General features: G+C 45.4%; 1 protein-coding gene across 1 annotated transcript in view; it reads right to left on the reverse strand.

Moving 5' to 3' along the window:
* The window catches only part of LOC132388388 (NACHT, LRR and PYD domains-containing protein 3-like), a 53,020-nt gene extending 29,777 nt beyond the window's left edge, over positions 1 to 23,243 (reverse strand). Inside the window, exons 1-2 of the mRNA XM_059960734.1 lie at positions 23,209 to 23,243; positions 747 to 806 (exon numbers count right to left, since the gene is read on the reverse strand). The gene's annotated coding sequence lies outside the window, so the exon portion shown is untranslated. The remainder of the gene's footprint in view (positions 1 to 746; positions 807 to 23,208) is intronic.
* Positions 23,244 to 23,478: the final 235 nt, after the last annotated feature.

Here is a 23,478-nt window from a genome sequence, read left to right on the forward strand (position 1 = left end):
CCCTGTAAACTTAGGACATGTCGAATTCTTCTCAATTACTGAAAAAAGCCAAGATCACAGACGTTTCCTCACAGGACAACTCAGGCTGTGCAGATGTCTCTCTGTTAAACCTTCTTTTGATTTCCCACCTGCCCACACACTTTTAACAGAAGGGAACCAAGACTGCAGGCAGTGATCCACAACAGATCTCACCAACCGACTCTATAATTGAACCATCACATCTTTATACCCCTCCCCGACGCCCCCTCCCCGCTATAAACTGCAGTGGGAGTAATTCTCATAATTTTGCCCTCTCCCAGCAGCTACCTACCGAAATGTCGTAAAGGGTAGACAAATACTGTCGATCCCACCTGCGAAGGAATAAGCAAAGCGAATCCTCAGTTCCTCGGTTGGGGATCGGTAAAGCCCCGAGTGTGGACGGATCGGCTTCCCGTTACTGCAAGCAGTAGCCCGGGAACAGTTCCCAGATGCGGGAAGCTCGCACCTCCCGAGCCTTTGCTGATGATTCGGAGCTGGGTTGAAAGTGCGACATTTCCGATAACACCTCCAACTACACCGGTTTCCCCCGGGACATGCACAGGAAGTCGATGCAGGCAATTAGCTGAAGGGAATTATTAATTCTTTCAAAAGCGATTCACTACAGTTATAATATCAATCAACACAATACATTATCAATCCCATTCGTGTTCATAAAAATGTCTAAATATCTTTGCAATGTTTATATTTCAGTATATAGAGCTTCTTACCGTGTACCGCGGCTCCAGGTTCTGTTACCACCCCGTCCCAGTGAGGCTGTGTTACGGGTTCTGTAAGTAATGAACACACCCTGGTTAATGTTCAGTCAGCTCCTGCTGATAATCATTAACTAAACCCACAGCTTTACCAGCGGTTCTCTCCGTGTCCTGTTCTTTGGTACAATGTACGTTCTGTCTCCAAACAAACATCACCATGGAGATGAAAAGTGATCTCAGTGATTTTGAGAGTGGAATGTTTGTCGGTGCCAGACGGTGCAGTTTTATAGACAATAGGCAATAGGTTCAGGAGTAGGCCATTTGGCCCTTCGAGCCAGCACCACCATTCAATGTGATCGTGGTTGATCTTCCACAGTCCTTGCCCTCTTGCCCTCGTTCTTGCCCTCTCCCCATATCCCTTGACTCCGCTATCTTTAAGAGCTCTATCTAACTCTTTCTTGAAAGCATCCAGAGAATTGGCCTCCACTGCCTTCTGAGGCAGAGCATTCCATTGATCCACAACTCTCTGTGTGAAAAAGTTTTTCCTCAACTCTGTTCAAAATGTCCTACTCCTTATTCTTAAACTGTGGCCTCTGGTTCTGCACTCCTCCAACATTGGGAACATTTTTCCTGTGTCTAGCGTGTCCAATCCCTTAATAATCTTATATGTTTCAATCAAATCCCCCTCATCCTTCTAAATTCCAGTGTTCCGGTGAAAACACTGTCATTCAAGTGTGAAGAAAGTTTAACTATTTGTGGTGCAGAGAAGAGTGATAGAACCAATGACGCAATGTAAAATCCATTAGCTGGGATCTCGAAGGCCGACTGTTCTTTTCTCCATTGACGCTGCCTGGCCTGTAGAGTCCCTCCAGCATTTTGTGTGTGTTGCTTGGAGTTCCAGCATCTGCTGATTTATCTTTTTTCAGAGAGATCGGTGACGGGTCACTGCCCCGTTGGATATTTCATATGTCTTTCTGCTCACACTCAGTAGAAATCAGCCAGGAGAGTATTTCTGTTTGACGGCAAAGACCTCGTTTCTCTTAATCCATTTGGACAGTAATTGACCCGTTAACATGAACATGTCAGAACTCCCTTCTCCCACTAAATTCACTCCCGATCCCGACCAAAGCTGAGTCTCACTGTAAACGCTGAATAGTTGTACAGAATCACAGACAACACTTACCTCTGATGTTGTAACCGGCCGGCGTTCAGTGTGGTCCCGGGAAATCACAGTCTGACTTCCCGGTGACCAACAATGGTCCTGCACCGATGTTCTCACTCTGTACAGAGAGTTGAGTCTGAGCTGCTGCTCCCGAGGCCACTCGGCTGTGATGTGTCCGCCTCTCATTACAGATGGACAGGGCCGGGTGAGCCGGGGTGGAGCGGGACTGCCGCAGTCCGGGTCACACTAACTCTCACCGGCTCAGGACGGGTCTGACAGCGGGAGGAGGCGGGAGTGGTCACTCATTACAGATGGACAGGGCCGGGTGAGCCGGGGTGGAGCGGGACTGCCGCAGTCTGGGTCACACTAACTCTCACCGGCTCAGGACGGGTCTGACAGCGGGAGGGGGCGGGAGTGGTCACTCATTACAGATGGACAGGGCCGGGTGAGCCGGAGTGGAGCGGGACTGCCGCAGTCCGGGTCACACTAACTCTCACCGGCTCAGGACGGGTCTGACAGCGGGAGGAGGCGGGAGTGGTCACTCATTACAGATGGACAGGGCCGGGTGAGCCGGGGTAGAGCGGGACTGCCGCAGTCCGGGTCACACTAACTCTCACCGGCTCAGGACGGGTCTGACAGCGGGAGGAGGCGGGAGTGGTCACTCATTACAGATGGACAGGGCCGGGTGAGCCGGGGTAGAGCGGGACTACCACAGTCCGGGTCACACTAACTCTCACCGGCTCAGGACAGGTCTGACAGCGGGAGGAGGCGGGAGTGGTCACTCATTACAGATGGACAGGGCCGGGTGAGCCGGGGTAGAGCAGGACTGCCGCAGTCCGGGTCACACTAACTCTCACCGGCTCAGGACGGGTCTGACAGCGGGAGGAGGCGGGAGTGGTCACTCATTACAGATGGACAGGGCCGGGTGAGCCGGGGTAGAGCGGCACTGCCGCAGTCCGGGTCACACTAACTCTCACCGGCTCAGGACGGGTCTGACAGCGGGAGGAGGTGGGAGTGGGGTCAATGTAGCAACCCTAAAGAGGAAAACAAACTGGCTGCGTTAACCTTACTGACCAGATTTCCGTGTGGATCTCTCCTTTTTCTTTCATCCCAACCAGTGGGGCGGAGTTTCTCTGTTGAACTCAGCGAGTCCCAGGCTGCGGATTTGATCCTGGGAGGGTATGAACTCTACCCTCTGTGTAAGAAAGACTGCCTGACATGGATAGAGTTTCAGCTCAAACGTTCCTCACCTGTTCAGGTCCAGGGAGCTGTATTTCTGCTGAATTTAAACCAATCACGTTCAACTATATATTTCCACTAACTGGAAAAAAACTGGGAGAGATGTTTGCATTTCCATCTGGACAACTATTGTCACAAGAACTCTCCCCGCCCACGGTTTCATTCCACACCGCGCCGGAAATACTTGTTGAATTTATTTCTCTTAAAAGTCATTTATTCCAAATGGCCAGAGGTTTTACCGAGGGAGGGAGTGACGCACTCACTGAAATCGTTACATACGTTAAAATGGTCGACAGGGAGGAAGGACGCACTGATTGAAATGAGCATGGGGGAGGGGGGAGCTGTTTGTCGATCAAAAATGGTAGCCTCTCTCCCTTCTATCCCCTGACTGAACCCTCACTATCCTCATCCCTCAACCCCATCAATACCCCTCATGATTTTGTAGATCTCCATCAAATCTCCCCCAAATCTTCTGCGTTCCAAGGAACAAAGTCGTAATCTTCCTTTATAACTTAGGTCCTGCAATCGCAGCAAAATCCTTGGAAATTTTCGTTGCAATCTATCAACCTTATTTACATCTTTCCTGTGGGTAGGTTACGTAAACTGCAAACATACTCCAAATTAGGCCTCATAACTGTCTTATATCATGCAGTCTCCTGTACTGAATACTTTAATTTATGAAGGCGAATGTGCCAAAGATTTCTTCACTACCTTATCTAAGTATGCTGTCACTTTCAATGAATTGTGGACTCGAATTCCCTGATGCCCTTGTCCTACTGCATTCCTCAGTGCCGAACTCTTCACTGTGTTCTGGTTGATCCTACTGATGTGTGACAGCTCACAAGCCTGCATTAAACTCCATCTGCCATTATCAGACATTTTTACACCTGATGTAGATCCCGCTGCAAGCTCCGATAGTCTTCCTCGCTGTCAAATACACCCCAAACCTTGGTGTCATCCACAAATTTGCTGATCCGGATAATCTAATTATCATCGAGATCATTGATAAAGTTGACAAACAACAACGGATATCAGCACCGATCCCTCTGGAAATCCACCAGTCACGGGTCTCCAGTCAGAGAGGCAACCATCTGCTACCACTCTCTGCCTTCCTCCTCTATGCTAATGTCTACTCCCATTTACTAAATCAACTTGAATGCCAAGAGAACGAAATTTATAGGTCAACACCCTATGCAGGGCCTTGTCAAATGCCTTGCTAAAGTCCATGTAGACAATATCTAGAGCCTTGCCTTCATCAACTTTCCTGGTAACATCCTTGTCACCTCTTTGAAAAACTCAATAGATTGTCTAGAACACACAAAGTCATGTTGGATGTCCCTAATCAGTCATATTTATTTAAATTCTCCTATATCTGGTCCTTCCAAATGTCTTCACATGACTGATGTCAAGTGCACCGGCCGATAATTTCCTGGTTTAATTTTGGAGCATTTTTTCAGCAGTGGATCAAAATTAGCTATCCTCCAATCCTCTGTTAGCTCTCGTCTTTGAGCATAATTTAAACATAACAGTTACATCCTTGCAATGTCTGCACCCGCCTGCATCGGGGTCCAAAGACTGAACTTCTCAGTCACTGGGGATTTATACACACAAAGTTGCCCAACTTGCCCAAAACACTGACTCATCCATAATTTGTATAACATCCATGGCCTCACTTCTCCAGATTATTTTCATGAGTGAACACAGAAGCAAAAATCCACTGAAGAACTCCTCTATCTGTTTTGGCTCCATGTGCACATTGGCATTCTGATAATCCGGACAATCAATTGTGTCCCCTGAAATCCTCTTGCTTTTAAAATATCTGTATAATCCCTCACCTTGTCTGTTAGGACAACCTTATGCCACCCTATAGCCTTCCCGTTTTCTTTCCTCAATCTTATCTTGCATTTTCTCAACTCCATAAGTACCTCAATTTTTTCCTACCTGCCTGCACCGGTTATGCATCTATTTTTTTTTCTAAGCACAAAGTACACTGCTGATGCTGTGGTCATATCAAGACATACAAAAAAGCTGGATGAACTCAGCAGGTCAAGCAGCATCCGTTGAAACGAGCAGTCAACGTTTGGGGTCAAGACCCTTCATCAGGACTAATGAAGGAGGGGGCAGGGGCCCTATTAAGAAGGTGGGGGAGGGAAGGCAGGGAGGGGTTAGGCAAGAGAGGTGAAGAAGTAATCTAATGGGAAAGCACTATGGGTAGTAGAAGAAGGCAGGGTCATGAGAGATGATAGGCAGCTAGAAGAGGAGACAGAGTGAAGGCAGGATGCGGGAAGGGAGAGGGAGGGGGGAATTACAGAAAGTTGGAGAATTTGATCTTTCCTCTGATTGGTTTTCCACCCTCCCCCCACCTTCTTTATAGGGCCCCTGCCCCCTCCTTCTTCAGTCCTGATGGAGGGTCTTGGCCCGAAATATTGACTGTTCCTTTCAACCAATACTGCCCGACCTGCTGAGTTCATCCAGCTTTTTTGTACGTATTTCTTTTTCTTTACCAGGGCCTCAATACCACCTAGTAGAGCGATTGTTCTCCATACTTCCTTTGAATCTGATGGCATTGTGATCACCAGATGCAAACAGTTTCCCTACACAGACTTCTGTTACGTCTGTCCTGTCTCAGTCCCTAATGGGAGATCAAATATCACACTTGAGTCTTTGGGACATCAATGTACTGATTAATGAAACTTCTGTGAGACATTTGTCAACTACATGAGTACATCTACAGTATGAGAGTTCCAGTCTGTATGTGGAAGGTTAAAATCAAATTATAATAAATTATGTTTCTTGCAATATTCTCGGACGTCTACTAATTTGTTCCTCTAAATCCCGCAGACTCTTGGACTGTCTATAAGACAGACCCAATAACATGTTCAAACAAATTTTATTTCTCCGATCTACCCATAAAGCCTCACTAGATGAGTTCTCCCATCTGCCCTTACTGCACACTGCCGTGACAGTTTCCCTGAGTAATAAAACCACCCCTACCCCTTTAATCCCTCACACTCTGTCCTGTCTAAAACAGAACTCCAGAATATTCAGCTGCCAGTCCTCTGCAAGCCCGTCGCAATAATGGTGACAATATCATAATGCCATGTGTTGATCCATGACTGAAGCTCATCTGTCTTTCCTTCAATACATCGTGGGAATTTTTTTTCTGTTTCTATCGATTTACAGAGAGTGAGGAAGTGGTGGGTGCTGTCGTCACACAGATTTACAAGGGATTTCAGCCACCCTAGGAAAACAGAAGTTGTATTCTGTGAATGCTTCAGAAATGGGGTCATTTTGGCTGCAGTTGAAAGTTTTCACATCCCTTAAAAGGCTAACAATTATACCAGTGCCCAAGAAGAGCAGTGTGAGTTGCATTAATGACTATCGTCCATAGCAGTAACAGTTACTGTGATGAAATGATGAGGGGTTTGCGATGGCTAGAATTAGCTCTTCTCTTAGCAAGGACCTGGGCCCACTGTAATTTCCCTGTATCCACAATAGGTCACAATGCAATCTCCTCGGCTCCTCATGCGGCTTTGGATTACCTTGACAATACAAATACTTACATCAGATTGCTGTTTCTCAACCAGAGCTCAGTATGTAAAGCATACTGTTATTCCTACAGTTCTGATCAAAAGTCTCGAACCGCTGGGCCTTTCTACCTCCCTCTGCAACCGGATCCTCAATTTCCTCAACAGAAAACCACAATCTGTGGGGTTTGGATATAACGCATGCACATAGCCATCGATACCGGTGCACCTCAAGGATATGTGCTTTGCCCACTGCTGTACTTTCTCTGCACCCATGGCTGTGCGGTATGGCACAGCTCAACTGCCAGTGACAAATTTGCTGTTGTTGGATTGAAATACTCTCAGCAATGTTGTCAGTTCAGTCAGCTCCATCATGGGTAGCAGCCTCCGTAGCATCCAAGATATCGTCATGGAGCGATGCCTCAAAATGGCGGCATCAATCATTAGGGATCTGCTTCACCAAGGAGATGCCCTCTTCTCATTTGTATCACCAGGAAGGTGGTACAGGATATTGAGGGCACACACTCAACTAGTCAGGAACCGCTTCTTTCCCTCTGCCATCCTACTTCTGAATTGACATGGAACCGATGAACCTACTTCACTGAATTCATTTTTGTAATACTTATTTAATTTACCTTTTAGTAACAGATACTTGTTGTAATACAGTTCTGTTTTCTATTATTAGAAGCTGTGTTGGCTAAACAGCTTTTCTCAAGCTTGCTTTGGAATCATAACCCCTGATACTATCCCCTGACCTAACCCTTACTATCCTCATCCCTCTACCCCATCTACCCTATCCATACCTCTCATGATTTTGTGGACCTCCATTAAATCTCCCCAAAATCTTCTGCGTTCCAAGGAACAAAGACGTAACATATCTAATCTTCCCTTATAACTCAGGTCCCCCAATCGCAGCAACATCCTTGTAAATTTTCCTTGTACTCTGTCAACCTTATTTACATCTTCCCTGTGGGTAGGTGACGTAAACTGCAAACATACTACAAATTAGGTCTCATAACTGTCTTATATCATGCAGTCTCCTGTACTGAATACTTTAATTTATGAAGGCCAATGTGCCAAAGATTTCTTTTCTACCTTATCTAGGAGTGCTGCCACTTTCAATGAATTGTGGACTCGTATTCCCGGAGGCCTTTGTCCTACCGCACCCCTCAGTGCCGAACCCTTCACTGTCTAAGACCCATCCTGGTTGATCCTACTGAAGTGTAAGAGCTCACAAGCCTGCATGAAACTCCATCTGTCATTATCAGACATTTTTACACCTGGCGCAGATCCCGCTGCAAGCTCCGATAGACTTCTTCGCTGTCAAATACACCCCAAACCTTGGTGTCATCTGCAAATTTGCTGATCCGGATAATCTAACTGTCATCGAGATCATTGATATAGATTATAAACAACAACGGTTATCAGCACCGATCCCTGTGGAAATCCACAAGTCACGGGTCTCCAGTCAGAGAGGCAACCATCTGCTATCACTATCTGCCTTCCTCCTCTATGCTAATGTCTACTCCCATTTACTAAATCAACTTGAATGCCAAAAGAATGAAATTTATTGTTCAACACCCTATGGAGGACCTTGTCAAATGCCTTGCTAAAGTCCATGTAGACAATATCTAGAGCCTTGCCTTCATCAACTTTCCTGGTAACATTCATTGTAACCTCTTTGAAAAACTCAATAGATTGTCTAGAACACACAAAGTCATGTTGGATGTCCTTAATCTGTCCTGTTTATTTAAATACTCCTATATCCAGTCCTTCCAATGTCTTCACACGAATGATGTCAAGTGCACCGGCCGATAATTTCCTCGTTTAATTTCAGAGCCTTTTTAAAACAGTGGATCAAAATTAGCTATCCTCCAATCCTCCAGTAGCTCTGTCTTTGAGTGTAATTTAAACATATCAACTACATCCATGCAATTTCTGCATTCACCTCCATCGGGGTCCAAGGGCTGAACTTCTCCGTCGCTGGGGGCTTATATACTCAAATTTGCACAAAACTCTTACTCATCCATAATTTGTATAACATCCATGGCCTCACTTCTCCTTTGCCTCACTTCAATAGATTCCTTTCCTGAGTGAACAGAGAAGCAAAAATCCACTCTCTCTGTTTTGGCTCCATGCATACATTGGCATTCTGATAATCCAGACAATCAATTGTGTCCCCTGAAATCCTTTTGCTTTTAACATATCGGTACAATCCCTCACCTTGTCTGCTGGGACAACCTTATGCCACCCTATAGCCTTCCTGGTTTTTTTCCTCAATCTTATCTTGCATTTCCTCGACTCCATAAGTACCTCATTTTTTTCCTACTTGCCTACAACTGTTATGCGTCTGTTTTTTTTCTATACCACGGCCTCAATACCACGGAGCAGAGCTATCGTTCGCCATACTTCCTTTGAATCTGATGGCATTGTGATCACCAGATGCAAACAGTTTCCCTACACATACTTCTGTTACGTCTGTCCTGTCTCAGTCCCTAATGGGAGATCAAGTATCACACTTGAGTCTTTGGGACTTCAATGTACTGATTAATGAAACTTCTGTGAGACATTTGTCAACTACATGAGTACATCTACAGTATGAGAGTTCCAGTCTGTATGTGGAAGGTTAAAATCAAATTATAACAAATTATGTTTCTTGCAATATTCTCGGACGTCTACTAATTTGTTCCTCTAAATCCCGCAGACTCTTGGACTGTCTATAAGACAGACCCAATAACATGTTCAAACAAATTTTATTTCTCCGATCTACCCATAAAGCCTCACTAGATGAGTTCTCCCATCTGCCCTTACTGCACACTGCCGTGACAGTTTCCCTGAGTAGTGAAAACACCCCTACCCCATTAATCCCTCACGCTCTGTCCTGTCTAAAATAACAGAACTCCAGAATATTCAGCTGCCAGTCCTCTGCAAGCCCGTCGCAATAATGGTGACAATATCATAATGCCATGTGTTGATCCATGACGTAAGCTCATCTGCCTTTCCTTCGATACTTGTTGTATTGAAATATACACAACTCAGAACATTAGTCCTAACATGGTTAACCTTTGATTCCTGACTTTGTCTGAGGTCTTAACAACATCTGTTTGAGAAACGTGGATAGGTGCATGGATGGGAGGTGTGGAGGGCAGGTCAAAAGGTCACGTCGGATTAACAGTTCGACAGGGAGACCAGGACCCGTGCACAGTAAAACTCCCGGTGTGGGAAAGGGAGAAGAGGAATCATTCGCAGTAAAGCAGTCAGTGTGCGGTATGGAGATTGGGACTGGAGGGCGATACGATCCAAAGACTGGGAATTGTTTGCAGTGAAATTCTCGTGTGGAATCGGAGATCGGGAAATGTGCGTGGTAAACACCCCTGCTGTGGAATATCAAGACCGGGAACAACAACCTCATGGTGGAGTTGTTCAGTGACTTGTGATCCGCCATGACGAACGTCCTTGCCATTGTGGATGAATAAATATTTTGTCCAATAATTCTGGCCTCCCTCAATCATCCTTGCCTCCTCACCAACGCCCTAAACCCTGCTCCCTTCTCTATCCCTCTCCCTCACTCTTCCCAACTAGCACCACAATATTCGCTATCCGTCAACCTCACACTCCTTTCTCATCATCACCCCAGTCCTCACCCTCCTACCCCTCACCTTCATTCCTTCTGCCTCAATCCCATTTCCCTCACTGCTCTGCCACTGATGTCATTCTCACTCGCCCATCATTCTTCACCACCCAACTCAGTCTCTCTTCCTCCACTGTACATCCCACCCCTCCCTCCTCACCACCCTCTCTCCTTGCTAACCTACTTGCCCCTCTTGCTTACCCATTCCTCACTGCCTCCTGCACACCCCTCCTTCGACATCCCACTCACTCATCTCCTCCTCGACACTATTTATACTACCTTCCCCTCCTATTCTCCCTAACCCTATCTCCTACTCCCTGTCACTCCCTCTCTCTCCCCACCATTTATCCTTCAGCGTTCTTGGTCCTCTCTTTCTCTGCCTCTTTTCCTTCACCCTCTCTCCTATTCCACTCCCCACTCTCTCTGCCTCCCATTAGCCTCTCACAATCCATCCATCCCTCTCACTCCCTTTCTGAGCCTCTCAGTCACTCTCCCCACACTTTCCCCCTCTTTATTCCTCCCTCTCTCTGCCCCTTCTTTCTCTCTCTGACCCTCTCCCCATCTGTCCCCCTCTCCTCTTTCTAGAACTCTCACCCTGCTTTTCCTCTCCCCACCTCACTCCCTTTGTCCCTCTCCCCCTTTCCTTCCCCATGTATCACTTTTACCCCTTTCTCTGACTCTCCCTCTCCCTCTCCTCACTCTTGCCCTCTCCCCTCATTCCCCATCTCTCACTCCCACTCTCCCCACTCTCTCTACTCCCTCTACTTCCCCCTCTCCACCTTCCACACACTCACCCTGCCCTTCCCCTGACTCTGCTCACCCCAACACTCCCCCCCTTACCCTCAGTCACTCACCCTGATATCAACAGCAATTAAAAGTTTGGTGGGTCCATACCCGAGGGTAATATACTTTAATTTAAATATTGTCACATTTGGGAATGGCATGAACTGGTTTATTTGAAGAAATCATGGAAAAAACACAAATGCAGATGATGAGAGTTGAGGTAAAAATAAAATTTTGTAAACTCACAGCAAACAGGGCAGCAAATGAAACCGGTAACGTTACGGGTTCGAGACCCTAAGTCATGTTCTTTATATCATGTTAAAGGCTTTATCACTACATTGCTGCAGAAATGGTTAAATACAATACAAAAGTGACTTTGTTCACACCCGAATAATTTTGGGTGAATTGTTGAACCGGTTCCATTTGATTGCAGCAGTTCTGAGGAAAGTTGCTGTGGCAGTTTACAATGACATCAAAACGCTGTGGGACTATTCTTGGGGAATTACTGTGTGAATCATTCAACCTTTGATATTTACCAAAAGTTCCTTAAAAGAAAGGACGGATGAAAAGACACGAGGACATTAGATGGCCAGGAAGGTGATAGATTTGGTCAAGAAGGAAATGGAAACGTATGTAAAGCTTCAGAAGGTAGAATCAAACGAAACTCATGAGGAGGACAGAGAGACCAGAAAATAACTAAAAAAGGGAGTTACGGAAGGCAAGAGGGGTCATGAAAAATTTTTGGCAATTCGGATTAAGGTGAATCCAAAGGCATTCAATACATTCATCAAGAGCAGGAGGATGACTGGGAAGAGAACCCTAATGTGTTCTCTTCAGTAATCAGCTAGAATCACATCAGGCAGGCACCATCCCCAGCATTCACAAAACTGCATGTAATATTATATCGAAGAACACCTCACAAATAACTTCTTTGGAAAGGATCTCTAGTTTAGCAAATGACCTGAAACAGCACTGTGTCTATTTTCAAACACAAAAAGCAAAGCAACTTTGTCTCACAAAATGGAGGATGTAAATCAGTTCCACAAAATGGCAGTTTCCATCTCCAAGCACATGGCAGGAGCAAAGACAATTGATCTGGGTGACCCCACTGTCCTTGACCCATTCGACATTACCTTCCAGACTTTAAATCCACCGTCATTAACAGATTAACAACAATGAGTTAAACTGTCCACAATTACCACCGTCATTCTGTATTGATATAAAACTACAGTGCAGAGCGTGTCCAAGCATGTCTAGAAATCCAGAGTCAACTGCTGAGATATTTATCAAATGAACATTCTACAGGCAGGCAGCAACAGGGGCAGGAGTAAACAGTCCAGCTGCACCGACCTCATAACACAGCCAAATGGGTTTTCCCCCCACATAACCTCACCCCTGAGATAATGAATCTGATTACTGGGGTCCCATTCTGCGCCCTATACTGGGATACTGATGGCATTACTGTTGTCTGAGACCAAGCCCCACTTGGGTCTTTGCATAGCATGACGGTGCACCATTCTGCACCCCATCTTAGGACACTGATGGCATCAATAGAGATCCTTACTGAGACTAACCCTGGGGCATTGTGGGAACATGTTTATGTTTCCATCAATTTTGGGAGAGTGAGGAAGTGGTGGGTGCTGTCATCACACAGATTTACAAGGGATTTCAGCCACCCCAGAAAAACAGGAGTTGTATTCTGTGAATGCTTCAGAGATGGGGTCATTTTGCTGCAGTTGAAAGTTTCCACATCCCTTAAAAGGCTAACAATTATACCAGTGCCCAAGCTCTTCTCTCAGCAAGGACCTGGGCCCACTGAAATTTCCCTGTATCCAAAATAGGTCACAATACAATCTCATTGGCTCCTCACACGGCTTTGGATTACCTTGACAATTCGAATACTTACATCAGAATGCTGTTTCTCAACCAGAGCTCAGCATCTAATGCAATTATCCCTACAGTTCTGATCAAAAGGTTCGAACCGCTGGGCCTTTCTACATCCCTTTGCAACTGGATCCTTGATTTCCTCACCGGAAAACCACAATTGGTGCTTATTGGATATAACGCCTGCACATCACCATCGACACGGCTATTGTTGGCAGATTTTCAGATGGCGAGGAGAAGGCAAACAGGAGCGAGATACGTCACCTGAATGAGTGGTGTTGCAGCAACAAACTTGCACTCAACATGGGTAAGATCAACAAACTAACTGCAGACTTCTGAACGGGTAAGACGAGGGCACAGACACACACCAATCGTCATTGATCAGTCAGCAGTAGAAAGAATGAGCAACTTCATGTTCCTGTGTGTCAGCATCTCTGAGGATCTCCAGGGCCCAACATGCCGATGCAGTTACAAAGAATGCTTGGCAGCCATTATATTTCATTAGGAGTTTGACGAGATTTGGGACGTGACCGAAGACTTGCAGATTTCTACAGATGTACCGTAATAATAGTTCTAACTGGCTGCATATCGCTTGATATGATGGAGTTTGGGAAGTGGTGAAGCCACTGCACAGGATTGAAATACTCTCAGCAATGTTGTCAATTCAGTCAGCTCCATCATGGGCAGTAGCCTCCGTAGCATCCAGGACATCGTCTTGGAGCGATGCCTCAAAACTGTGGCATCAGTCATTAGGGATCTGCTTCACCAAGGAGATGCCCTCTTCTCATTGGTATCACCAGAAAGGTGGTACAGGAGATTGAGGGCACACACTCAACTAGTCAGGAACCGCTTCCTTCCCTCTGCCTTCTGATTTCTGAATTGACATGGAACCCACGAACCTACTTCACTGAATTCATTGTTACAATACTTATTGAACTTTCAGTACAGATACTTATTGTAATACAGTTTTTTCTCTACTATTATATATTGCATTGTACTGCTGCCACAAAGCCAACAACGTTCACGGTGTATGCCTGTGATATGACACATCCTCCTGGTGACTCTACGGGGATTAATCCCGATTGGGCCTATCAGGCTGAAGATCCGCTTCCCGTGTACTTCTCTGTTTCCCAATAACAAACTGTGCAGACAGACGGACAAAGATCACAACCTCATCCCTGGGACTCAATCACAGCCGTCGTGGGACAGTAATGCCGCTGCTCCACTTGTCAGTGATGGGAAACCATCTTTCTCATTTCACTTTCCAGAGAGCCAGACTCTGAGCATTACCGATTTGGGACTGTGTTCACAGGGATACCCGAGGCTTTTTGAAACAGACTCGCTCCACTGCCCTGAGAGGACACTTGCAGTGTGGACGGTCCTGCAGCAGCCCCGGGGTCATCAGCTCCTGGACTCAGACGCTGGGCCTTGGGCAACAGCATCGCTCTGCAAAATCTCCCCCATAACTTTCATGGTTAGTTTCTCCCCAGAGCAGTGAAAGTATGCTGTGCAAGAATGTTGTTGGTCAGTTATCAAACTGGAACAATGTGACACTTACTGCTCTGGGAGAGAGAACAGTTAATTCACTGAATTAAAACTATATAGTTCAGTACAATGTAGCAAGACATTTGGCAGAGTCCCACCTGGGAGATTAGTCAAGAAGGTTTGGCATTCAGAATGAGGTGGTAAATTGATTTGGACATTGGTTTTGTGGCAGAAGCCAGTAAGTGGTGGAAGATGGTTTGACTCTCTGACTGGAGACCAGTGACTCGTGGGGTGCAGTGGGGGTCGGTGCTGGGTTCATTGTTGCTTATCATCTCGCTCAACGTTCTGGATGATTTAATTACTGCAATAGTTGTTTTTTGTTCAACAGTAGGTTATTTGCCGTGGTCCGCACTTGTTAACAGTTTACAGTAACTCTGTAGTCGGAGCTTTTCTTGTGCACAGACCAGGCAGAAATTGGCCACTCAGCCCATCGAGCCTGCTGCCCCACACAGTGAAATAATGGTGGTCGCTTTGCAATGCCGCCTGTCGCTTTCTGTAACTGGTCACCACCCCACCCACAATGTTTGTTATGTATCGAGACCTTGAACAGAATCAACGTCTTTTCTTTTAAAGGACATTGAGGAAATCAGCTCGAAACACCAACAATAAACACAGTCATGAGAAAAACGACATGCATTCATCTGAAGTCACAAGTTTTGGAAACAGAAGCCGTGTTGACTAAACATCTTTTTGCACACTTGCTTTGGAATCGTAACCCCTGATGTAGGAACTGTTTTTAACCTGGACATGAATTGTGGAGAATCTCAACCATGCAGACAGGATAATGCAAGAACACAAATACCACGACCGCCAGAAGAGACAAAATAGAGCGAATAACTTCCTCCAATACACACAAAATGCCGGAGCCGCTCAGCAGGGCAGGCAGCATCTGGGAAAGGAGTCTTGCCGAAGGGTTTCGGCCCAAAACGTCATCTGTTCACTCTCTTCCTAGATGCTGTCTGGCCTGCTGAGTTACTCCAACATTTTGTGTGTGTTGCTCTAGCATCTGCAAATGTTCTCTTGTTTGCAAGCAACTTCTTGGTCACTGATCCAAAACACGGGTAACGTGTCAACTGGAAGTAAAGATCAGAAATAAAGAACAGAAGCTGAATTCACCTCAATTCACTAAGAATGTTCAGTCTCCCTGTGGGTATATTTTCAAGTTGTTTCCTTCTAACTTTACACCAGACCATCAGAGGAGGGTCATTTAGTAACTATGGGGGAGGGGCCGGTGTTGCTGCTCTGTGAGACTCACAGTGCAACTTTCTGTGTGCAAGCTGCTGCCTGTCTGCAGGACAAATTCTGACACGCAGGCATTCTTCGGAGCAGGGAGCGGCTTCTCTGCTGAAAACGAACAAACTACTTCAACATTTTGCGCTCACCTTCAACTGTGAAGAAAACTAATTTAACACTGAATTTAAATATTTCTGTAACATGAAAAAAAACACCGATATAGAAAAGAAAGTTCACCAGTGTCTGCAATCTGAATGCCTACTTATTACAATTGCTATTAGACTTTGAGAGTTTCCAGTAGTTTATTTTACTTCAAACACCCAATATCTGTGGTTTATATATATATATATTTGCCATTTAATTAAATGAATCGATCTGTGGCATAGTCCACGACGATGTTCCGAATGCCAATATCTTACAGTAGTTCTGTATTCTCAACAGTTTTTCCTGCGTATGTGAGTGAGTGTGTGTCAGGGAGGGCGAAGAGGGAGAGAGACTCTTTCGCTGCCCTGTGGGGACATTTCACATATCACTGCAGAAAGGTTTTTCTGCAGAGTCTCAGTAGAAACCAACTAGAGAATGTTTGTAGTTGAAGGTAATTGTTTCTCTTAATCCATTTGGTCAATAATTAATTTGTTAATTTAAAGATTTCAGAGTTCCCTTCTCCCACTGACTTCCCTCCCGAGCCCGACAAAAGCCAAACCCGATTGTAAATGCTCCCTGGTTCTGAAGAATCGGAGACATCACTTACTGTGATGTTGAAACCGGACGGAGTTCAGTGAGGTGCCGGGTGAACGGTGTGCTCACCATACATAGAGATGTCAGTCTGAGCCACTACACCCGAGGTTATTCGGTTATATAGTGTCAGTCGCTCATTTCAAAACACTCGCTTTCCTTACCGCGCTGTCCTCCCACTTGCCCCCTACCTGCTGCGCTCTTCTCCCACCCCCCATCCACTTTTCCTCCCACCCTCCTTCCCCCTCCCGTGCTCTACTCATCCCATGCTCAACTACCCTTCCTCTTTCCCCACACCCTTCCCCGCTCTCTCATGCCTTCATCTCTCTCCATCTCGCCTTCTTTTTCCTGCCCAGCTGCCGCCTGTCAATCCCTGTCTAACAATGTAGACTGTCATCTAAACGGGAGAATGTTCAAACATCAGAGTGCAGAGGGAATCAGCTGTACTCGGGTCTGACTCCTGGAAGGTTAATCTATAGGTTGAGTCTGTGATAAAGAAGGCAAGTGCAATGTTGTCATTTATTGCAAGGGGAATAGAATATAAAAGCAAGGAGAAAATTCTGAGTCTTTATGAAACATGAATCAGGACATATTTCAAGTGTCATTAACAGTTTTGGGCCCAATATCTCAGGAAGCATGTGTTGTCGTTGTTGAATGACCGCAGGAGGCTCATGAGGATGATTCCAGCAATGAAGGGGTTCACATACAAGGAGCATGATGCAGCTTTGGGTCTGTACTCACTGGAATTTAGAAAAATGCTGGGGAATCTCATTGACACCTACTGACTGTTAAAAGGACTGGCTGGGGTGAATGTGGAGAGGATGCTCCTGTGGTGAAGGTATCCAAATCTAGGGGTTGCAGCCTTAAAATTGAGGGGCGACCGTTTAGAAAAGTTTGAAGAAGGATTTGTTTTAGCCAGAGAGTAGTGAATCTGTCACAGACTGTAGTGGAGGACAATCCGTGGGTGTTTAAGGCAAAAGTTGATTGTCTCTTGATCATTCAGAACATCAAAGGATATGGTGAGAATGGTATAGGGTTGAGTGGGATCAGGGATCAGCCATGATGGAATGGTGGAGCTGAATCGATAGGCTGAATTCTGCTCCTGTGTCTCATGGTCCGGTGACTGTCACAAACTGATTTTTTTAAGGAATCATGAAAAGAATGTTTTAGAAACAAATATAGACAATGTGAGTCTGAAGGAAGAAATTATACAATTCCAGAAACTCACAGCAAGCACAGCATCAACTGTAATTGGTAGCGAGGTTTCGGAATCATCGGTAGTGTTCTTTATATCAGCTTTCACATTCATTGACCCTCCCTGCAGCAGAAATATTTAAGCAGACTAATAATGTGAATGTTTTCAAACCCAAATGAGAAGGAAACTTCAAAGCAGTTGGATATGGTTTTAGCAGAATGGCCTAAAGTGCTGCTTTAAGAAGAGCTGCCTACGGTTCTGTGGAATGTGCGGGGCCAAACAGCTGCTTACACCAGACCCTGAGCTTGGAATCTCCCAGAAAAACAACCCGCACCTTTTCCCAGTACTCTTTCAACCTTATTTATTTCTCTTATAGATAGATGAGCAAAACTGCAGTCAATACTCCAAATTCAAACTCAGCAATGTCTTATTCCTTTTATTCCACCGCACTCTTTAGTGCGCTATCGTTTACTGTGGAAGACCTACATAGTGCAACACTTTGCACTTGCTTACATTAAATTCCATCTGCAATTTTGAGCTCAGTATTTGCAGCTGCGCCAGATCCCACTGTAACCTGCTTCTCTGCCGACTACACCCCTGATATTGCTGTCATATGCAAATGTGCTTATCAAGTTAAACACGTTATCATAGATGACAAACAGCAACGGCCCAACTACCATTTCTGTGGCTCTCCGCCGGTCATAAACCCCCAATCAGGGAGACAATCATCTACTATCATTGTCAGCCTTCGCCCAAAGCTCCACTGTCTTACGTTGAACGTGGAGCAAATAAATTTTCTGCACCAAACTCCCTTTCTGTCCCTTTCTCTCTAATCATATTCCTCCCCCTGTCTCCCCATTGTGTCCCATCATCTACCCCCCTTCTACCTACTCCACTGCCTCACTTTCATCTTAGTTGCTCCCTGTCCACCTCATAGACCTGTTATGAGTGATGAATAGACCTGATGGACAATGTGGTAGAGTTAACCATTCCCCTCCTGAGAAACACAAACTATTACTGTTGCTATGCTGACCATGAGAAAGAGAGATGGAAAAACAAGCAGGAACATCAGCGACAGATCAGAGAGAGGGGGAAATTGCTGATTGTGACTCCTTTTTGAATTATTTACTGTTTCACTGCAAGGACAATATTTGCTCATAAACATTCCTCAGTGGATTGAAGGAGTGGCCTGATTTGATGGACACAGTCATTCAGGAGTGATGGATAGCTGAGTCCCCATGAGTAGGAATAAAAGACAGGTCTGGAGAGACACCCTCCAGACACGCCAGTGGACACTGACTGAGTGTTGGAACCCACAAGAAAGGTGGGGGCTTCGGAGACCGAACCAGGAGGTCGGTCAGTAAGGCTATCAGTGTAAAAGCAGGGCCGGTGGGGACTTGTGTGTGTGTCCACTCATGCCAGAGTGACGAGTCCACCACAGAAGAATGGAGAGGTCAGAACTGAATGACCACACCGATATGATGGATTGAGTTAAGAAAGCAAAGAAAGGTTTGCCTGACTGTAGCTGTTACATCTCGCTCGCTCTCTCTCTCTCTCCAACCATTACAATACAGCAACTATAACCATCAGCACTCATGAACTGAACTGAACTTTATCCTTTTCTATGACAATTTATTTACCCCTAGATATCAATAGAGCTTTTATTATTGATTATTATTATTATTCCTACACTTTTAGGTTTATTACTGCTAACTGGTTTTATATGTATATTTGCATTATTGATATGGTTTTGCTTATTTTTATTAATAAACACCTTCAGTATAGTACCACCAGATTCCAATGAATTCTTCTTTCTCTGCGAGTTAGACACCCAGTTACGGGGTACATAACAGACCCTCGCCCTGACTTTTTCCCCTCTCCCTGCTCAACCTCTCTCTCTCTACCTCATTCTGCCCCTCACCTTTACCCGTACATCAACAATATTTTAAGGGTTATTGGCAATTTTGGTGAAGACGCATTTTTCATACACTGTGTCGTGTCTTTGTATTAAGGAATGTCACAGTTGGGAATGGCATGCATCTTTTTTTTAAAGTATCATAAAAAAAGTTTTAAAACAATTGCAGATAATGAGAGTTTGAAGTAAAAATAATTAAATTCTGCAAACTCACAGCAAACAGGACAGCAACTGTAACTGGTAATGTAGCTCGTTCAAGCCCGTCGGCAGTGTCGTTTATGACATGTTACAGGTTCTTTGCAAACTATTAACAGTTTAGTACATTTGCATATGCAGAAATAGTTAAACAGAACACTGAAGTGACTTTGTTTATGTGATAGAGAGTGAAATGTCAAACCAGTTTGAATTGGTTTCAGCAGAAAGGCTGCTCCCTGTTCTGAGGAATATACAGGCAGCTGTTTAAACACAAACCCTGAGCTCAGAGTCTCACACAAAAGCAACCTGCACCTTCCAAATCAATCAATGATATTGCCTCTTCCCTCTTCCTTTCCAGTTCCCCTGAAGGGTCTCGGCCCAAAACGTTCCCGTTGTATTCAGTTCCATACATACTGCCCGGACCTGCTGAGTTACTCCAGCATTTTGTCTTTCCCTGGTTACGAAATATCCATGACAGGGAGCAGTTTAAAACCATGTCAAAACACATCCAGGCTGTTGAGTATTCTTGGGGAATTAAGGTGTGAATTATTCAAGTCTGATATTAATTTTGGATCTTTACTCAATCAAACTTCTGTCTGTGATCAAGGAGTCATGGTTAGAGAGTCATATCGAAACAGAACACAGTACAGGTGCATTGTCTGAGCCATTTAAACCACCTATTCCCACCCACCTGCACAGTAGCCATATTCCCCCATCCATAGTTTCAAAGGTGAAATCGTGCTCGCATGTACCACTCCTGTTGGCAGCTCGTTCCTCATTCTCTCGACCCTCTGATTGAAGACTTATCCACTCATGTCCCACTAAAACTTTTCATCTGTCACCCATGATGCATGATCTCTGGTTGTCATTCCACCCGACTTCAGTGGAAAAGGCCTGCTTGCATTTACCAATCTATACCCATCTTCATGTTGCACTGCTCTGTCAAATCTCCTCTCAATTTTTAGCATTTCAAGGATTAAAGTCCAAAACTATTCAACCTTTCCTTATCACTCAGGGACTGCGGAAACCTCCTTGAAGTTTTTCCCAGTACACTTTCAAACTTACACCTCTCCTGTAGGTAGGTGACCAGAACTACACACAATACTCTAAATTTGGACTCACCGATGTCATATACAACTTCAAAATAACATCCCTTCTCCTGCAGTCAATAATTTAATTGATGAAGGTCACTATGCCAAAAGCATTTATTAACCACCCTATCTACCTGTGGCGCTGCTTTCAATGAATTATGGACCTTTATTCCCAGATCCTTTTGTTCCACCGCAACGTTAGTGCTCCACTGTTTACTGTGCAAGACCTACCATAGCACAACACTTCGCACTTGCCTGCATTAAATTCCATCTGCTATTTTCAGGTCAGTATTTCCAGCTGTTCCAGATCCCTGTAACCTATGATAGATAATTTCCCTCACTGTCAACGACACCTCTAATCTTGGTGTCACATGTAAATGTGCTTATCAAGTTAAAAACATTACCATCCCAATCATTGATATAGATGACAAACAGCAACGGACCCAACGATTAATGGAGACAATCATCAACCATCATAGTCCACCTTCTCCCAAAATGCCATTGTCTACTCCAATTTACTTCCTTACATTGAACGTGATGCAAATGAATTTCCCTGACCAACATCCCACGCAGGATTGCTAAATGCTTGCAAAAGACCATGTAAACAACATTCGTTTCATTGCCTTTATCTACTTTCCTGGTAATATTCCCAATAACCTCATCAAAAAAAAATTGTGTGTGTTGCCAGGAGTAAACAAAGTCATGCTGACTGTTCCAAGTCAGTCTTGTCTTTTCAAATACTCATATATGCAGTGCTTCGAATACTGATGTCAGAAGCACTGGTCTATAGTTTGCTGGGGGTTTTTTTAAGCCTTTCTTCAACAGCAGGTCTGTATAACCCATGGAGAGCGGGATTTTACATCATATCCCAGGTACAATCTCAACAAAACGCGAGTAATTGTTAATGTCATTTCACTCTTACACCCAATAACTCTTACAATAAATACAATGTACCTTTCACCTCCCTCTCTATCCACTGCACTTAAACTCTCCATTTTAACACACTCAGGATTTCAGTTTCTCCTACAGAAGTGGGTGATCTCACATTTCCCACACTGGACTCCAGTGACCTGTTGTTCCCACTCACCCTTTTTGCCTCCATTACCCCAAAACCTCTCAACAAGAGACCCAGAACATTGAACAGTACAGCACAGTGCTCAGTGTATTCAATTAAGGAATATATATCGTTTCAACAACGAACGGGGAGATAAACCACCATCCATCCGGGTGGGGGGGGGGGCGGCTGTGAGCATGCGCAGGGTGATTACTACGTCAGAGCGGAGGGTCTCCCCAGGGAGCAAATTCCAGTGAACGACCCAGCAGACTCGGTGAGGAACAACATACACGCCCCTCATATCTCCATTAACCTATCCCCTTTCACCTCAAATGAATGGCCTCTTATCTTAGAAATTTCAACCCTGGGAAAAATATATCATCTATCCCTCTCGTAATCGTCCAATCGTCCATCCAGTCTCACCCCAGCCTGCGCCGCTCTGGAGAAAACAACACAAGTTTATCCAGTCTCTCGTTATAGCTCATGCCCTCTAATCCAGGCAGTGTCCTGGTAAACCTCTTCTGCGCCCTGTCCAAAGCCCCGACATCCTCCCGAGAATGGGGGCGACCAGAACTGTATGAAACACTCCAGATTTAACTAGCTTTATAAAGCTACAGCACAACTTCCCGACTTTTGAACTCAGTGCTTCAACTAATAAAGACAACCATGTCATTTGCCTTCTTAACCACCCGATCAATCTGTGCAGTCTCTTTCAGGGAGCGATGAACTTGGAGTCTAAGATCCCTCTGATCATCGACACTGTTCAGGGTTTTGCATTTATCAGTGTACTGTCGCATACATTCGACCTACCGAGCTGCCAAGATGATCATCACTAATCAAATCTCACTGAGATTTCTCAGGTCCTGTTGAATTTATTACCAAGTGCACAAGTACGGGAAGGTACAGGTACAGAGAAACACTGACTTGTAGCAGCATCACAGGCAAGTACATTCAGATAACACACAGAACAGCAATTATACAATTCTCTGTCAGTAACAAGATAGAAACATGTTTTACTTCATCCTGCTAATAGGACCAGAACAACACGGGCTGGGCGGCGGCTCATCTCAGACGGTTCGGTGTGAAGGTCTCACAACCCGAACCGACCCCGGCAGATTCTGCGAAGGAAACGAGGCGAGGCCGCCAGTTCGGGAAAGTTCACCCCCTCCCCCTTCAGGTTTCACCGATCACCTTGTGGTTCTCTCCCTTCCCCACCCCCACCTTTTATTCTCCAGTCCGGCCGTTTGAATTCGGGACCTCCCCGCTCCGGACCTGCTTCAATACTCACCGAAAGGAAACTGTTGTCGTCGCCCCGCAGAGAATAATCCGTCCCTGGCTCCCCAGGGGGCGAGGGTGAGGACCCCCTACCGATCCCGATCCCACCGCCGACCCGCTTCGACAAAGAACGAAAAACAACACCGCCCTTCCCGGACTGAGCATGCGCGATGTCGCCAGCGCGTCACCAGGTAAGTGGGCGGGGCCTCTGAACCCGCCTGTCCAGGTAGACCCATTGTCTCAGATTGCTCCTGCCCCACCGAACTCATTTCTGCAAACCTTG

The sequence above is a fragment of the Hypanus sabinus genome, unplaced genomic scaffold (genome assembly GCF_030144855.1).
Source record: "Hypanus sabinus isolate sHypSab1 unplaced genomic scaffold, sHypSab1.hap1 scaffold_315, whole genome shotgun sequence".
NCBI lineage: Eukaryota > Metazoa > Chordata > Chondrichthyes > Myliobatiformes > Dasyatidae > Hypanus > Hypanus sabinus.